The sequence below is a fragment of the Myotis davidii genome, unplaced genomic scaffold (genome assembly GCF_000327345.1).
Source record: "Myotis davidii unplaced genomic scaffold, ASM32734v1 scaffold362, whole genome shotgun sequence".
NCBI classification, from domain to species: domain Eukaryota; kingdom Metazoa; phylum Chordata; class Mammalia; order Chiroptera; family Vespertilionidae; genus Myotis; species Myotis davidii.
The window spans coordinates 4,468,472-4,473,037 of record NW_006297152.1 but is presented as its reverse complement, the minus strand read 5'-3'; positions in this window follow the sequence as shown (position 1 = coordinate 4,473,037).

Below are 4,566 nucleotides of genomic sequence, written 5' to 3'. Positions count from 1 at the left end.
AGAGAAATCTAGGAAAATGCCTAGAAATTTGGCTTATGGAAATGAACAGGTAGAGATTGAGAAAGATGGGAAAGAGAAGTGTGAAAAGCGAGCAAGTGTTCTGTTCTGATCTAATAGATAGACCTAATAACTCTTCTTTTTTGAACTGGCCTTTTAAAAATTGAGATATGATTGACATATACCATTGTATTAGTCTCAGGTGTACATAATAATTCTGAACATAAAGCTCCACAAATACAAATATTTACCTTTCCTGGGCTTCAAGATTCTTGGGTAAATTGCTTGTCCAAGAGTATATAGTAGGTGTGCAATAAATACTTGTTAAATCATTATGACTAGCAAATCAACCCTAATATGTATAAAGTTTATAGTTTAAATACAGGGGTCCTAAGAATTGGTGTATATCATTAATGAAGTTTGCATCTTCCCTGATACAGAATGCAGATTATTGGGCCAGAAAGAGCAAGATGTTGAAGGGAGGCTGACTTGGGTATGAAACAATGACGCTAGCTGGGCAATTAACATGATTATAGTTAAGCAATAAATATTTATTGAGATCTGCCATGTGTCAGGCACTTGATTTAGGGGCTTTGAACGAAACAAAGTCCCTGCTTTAGTACAACTCACATTTTAGAGGGGAAAACAGACCATAAAACAATGAATAAATCTAATGGTAATAAATACTATAATGAGAAGGAAGCAGGGTAAGAGGAAAAGGAAAGGGAAATTCTCCTATATTTAAGGTGATCAGGAATGGCCCCTCTGATAAGGTAACTGAGCAGGGACCTGAAGGAAGTGAAGAAATGTTTCACTTGCTAATTGTATGTGTCACTTGCTAATTGTATGGCTTTGAACTAGAGCTGCTATATTACATGCCGTGTGTACTATATATACAGGGGTATAGTATGTATCAAATAAGACCATGTGTGAGTAAATGACTTTTTTTTTTTTAAGCATATTGTCAGTTTTAGGCCAAACTCCCCAGTTGTTATGTTCAAAATACGTATTTTTGTGTGTGTGTTTAGTTTTTTTATTATTATTTTTAATCCTCACTCAAAGATTTTTTCCATTGATTTTTAGAGTGAGTGGAAGAGAGAGGGAAAGACAGAGAGAAATATTAATGTGAGAGAAACACATAGATTGGTTGCCTCCAGCATGCACTCCCTCCACCCCCACCCCAAGGCCCAAGCCGGGGAGGAGCCTGCAACCCAAGTACTTGTCCTTATCAGAATTGAATCCAGGACTCTTTGGTCCACAGACCAACACTCTATCCACTGAGCCAAACCATCCAGGACTATTCAGATTTTGTTATTGATGACTTCGCCAAGGATGTTCTGGAAGTTACAATCTTAGAAGACAAGGATTTGAAAACAAATAGCCAAAAAGCATACTAAAAGCAAATTAATTTTCAGTTAAGATTCCGAGGCTGACTTATAAGATATAGAAATAGGAATGTCAAGTCTCTTGCATAATACATGTACCTTAATATACAGAGTGAGCTATTCTCAGTGGTGCTTATTTTAACTTAGGTAACATAATTTGGTCCAATATTTCAACTTTCCAACAGCTGGATAATTGCTTTAGGCTGAAAAGGAACCAGAGTTATTCTCCCACAGCCTAAATCTTGCAATCTGCTTCAGCTAGTTCGGTTTCCAAATGGCTCAAGGCAGACAGTCCAGCCCAGAACTTTCCCTGCTATAAATATCTCTTCTGATGGGCAGGCTTAAGTGTCTATTGGGCCTGGTGTGAAATGTGCATATGTAAAATCTAGCAGTGTGGGTACTTATGCTCACATATCTCCCTATTTACCTAGCTTGGATTAATCATCCATTTGCATCACAAATCAGGGTAAAACCATTTCATGTTTATGAAACTGGGTTCCAAAGTAATATTAGGGATCCTTTATAGGAAGACAAAGGGCACACATCTCCTTTGGTTCCTGAGATAAAGTCAGATATTAAATATTTATTTTATGTTTCCCTGGTAAAAAAAAATAATAATAATAATATTACTCTGGGAAATGACTGAGAAATCCCATGACTCTTTAGGGTTCTCTACAGTTCTTTATATTTGCATAGTTCTCTCTCTCTTTCGCTTTCTTCTCTTCAAGACAAACATCTTCAAGGATACAGCTAAAATGATTGGCATTATTCTCCCCATCTTCTTCAAAAGCAAACATTTTTACATCCATGGAATGAAAAATGTCCCTAGATCAAAAGCCTTCTTCCTTCAGCTCTAAATTCCCTAAATCTCACTCAGATTTATAATTTATCTAATTATTCAAGTCATATTGCACAAATGAAAGATGTTTCCAAAATTTAAGACCTGGCCAGAAATTATAAACATGGCAATACTGCTGGTACCACAGTGAAAGGTAAAAATAGGATACAGGTCTTTATAACCAATAGGCATTGTATACCATTAAAAATAACAAACTTCTAAAACAAACAAACAAAAAACACCCACATAAATAAAAACCAGCCCTAGCTGGTTTGGCTCAGTGGATAGAGTGTCAGCCTTCAGACTGAAGGGCCTGGGTTGGGTTCTGCCTGGGTTGCTGGCTTGATCCCCAGTGTGGGACATGCAGGAGGCAGCTGATCAATGATTCTCTTTCATTATTGATGTTTCTATCTCTCTCTCCCTCTCCCTTCCTCACTGAAATCAATAAAAATATTTAAAGAAGCAAATTTCTTCAGCTAACTCAGAGATTTGCCAATTTATTCATCATTGCTTCTTTCAGATATTGAGGGGAGGGGCATGTACAAATCATTATTTTCATCTTGTGACTAAAGAGCTCACTACTTGTAAAGTTTTCCCAAAAGCAGGAATAGGATATATAAAAACAAGTTCTATCAGAAAGAATGAATAAGAAGTCAAAGTATTCCTTGAAATGATATGTGAGAATATTTCTGCCTCCTTTAAGTCACCTGAATGAAAAACATGTGTAGCTCACAGGAATCTTAAATAAAGGCTAGGGAACTAAAAAGACAAAAGTTTTGTGGGGGGTTTTTTATTACATCAATATCTCACAATTTGGTCAAGTCAGATCTAACCTAGAATTTTAATCCCATGACTCCCTAAACTTACAAAATGTAGAAATTAACAGTGGTGCAGCCGAGCTTCTAAAACTTACCAATAATAACCAATTTCAGAGGATATGGAGGCATAAGAAAAATTGGCACCAGTTGTACCTGTAGCTTCAGTCTTCACAACCCATATTCATTCTGTCGCTGTACTTGAGGTGGCTGAAGGTTGGTAGCTGTACATTTTTAGATTTTATGAGTTTCTTGTATGATTCGGGACCATTTCAGAAATCTATAACAGACATCCTATTCAAACTAACTTAAGCCAAAGAGAACTTATTAATCTACTTGAGGCCTGCTGCACAACATTTGTGCACGGGGGGGGAGGGGGTCTTCTCAGCCCAGCTTGCACCCTCTCACTCCTTACTGCCTGCCTGCTCTCTGCTCTTTACCGCTCACCTTGCTGCTCCTTAGCACTGACGCGCAGGCGGGAGAAGCTCCTGCCACCACGGCTGCCCTCGCCAGCCATGAGCCTGGCTTCTGGCTGAGCAGTGCTCCCCCTGTGGGAGTGCACTAACTACCAGGGGGCAGCTCCTGCATTGAGCATCTGCCTCCTGGTGGTCAGTGAGCATCAGAGCAACTGGTCAGTCTGCCATTTGGTTGATTTGCATATTAGGGTTTTATTTATAGGATAATTATACCTGGTCCCTAATGTTCTATTTCTGCCCCTATCAAAAGGATTTGCCCAAGATCATTCAGTGCTACCCATGGCACAGGCAGGATTCGAACCAGGCCTGTCAAGAGTCCAGGGCCCTTCCTATAACAAGGCCCCACACTGCCTTTCTGAAGGAAGATTCATCGATGCAAGACTATGGCGTGCGTGAGGGTCTCTTGACTCTCCAACGTGATAACTAACCTGGGTGAGGACAGAAAGACTGCTGTGCCAGCCCACTGTGCAGTGACATTCCAGCTAAAGGCTGAGCCCACTAGCTACCCAGACTGACTGCCAGGCAGAGTCCCACCAGCTGGACTTGATATATGGGGTAGAGAAGGCAGCCCTCACTGCCTGTGATCCCCAGCACCTGCTCTGCTTCCCTTCTCACCTGCCCACCTCTGCTGGGCCTCCCTTCCCCTTCAGCGTGAGACTACACGTGCTCAGGCTCAGCTGGTCTATGAACTTGCTCTTGGTTCTCCGGTGCCCAAGTCCCTGGGCATGTCTCCTTCCAGGAGAACTTCCTGGCAGAAGGTAAGCACAGGCCAGTTTGGGTGAAAATGCTTTAAAATCTTTCTTGAGGTCCTAAAAGATAGTTGAGATGGTTTCCGAGATGATTTGAGCAAATTCATCACGGTAGAGAAAGTGTCATTAATGTATAATCGGAGTTCATTTCCTCATATGAGTAGCGCTGAAAGGGTACTTTGAAGTAATCAAAGTTTGTATTATTAGAAATGATGGATCTTTTGCTCTTTCCGCCACTCTGGAAAAATGCAGGAACCATAATATGGGTTGAAATGAAATATGCTCCTAAAAGGAGGCAATTTCACA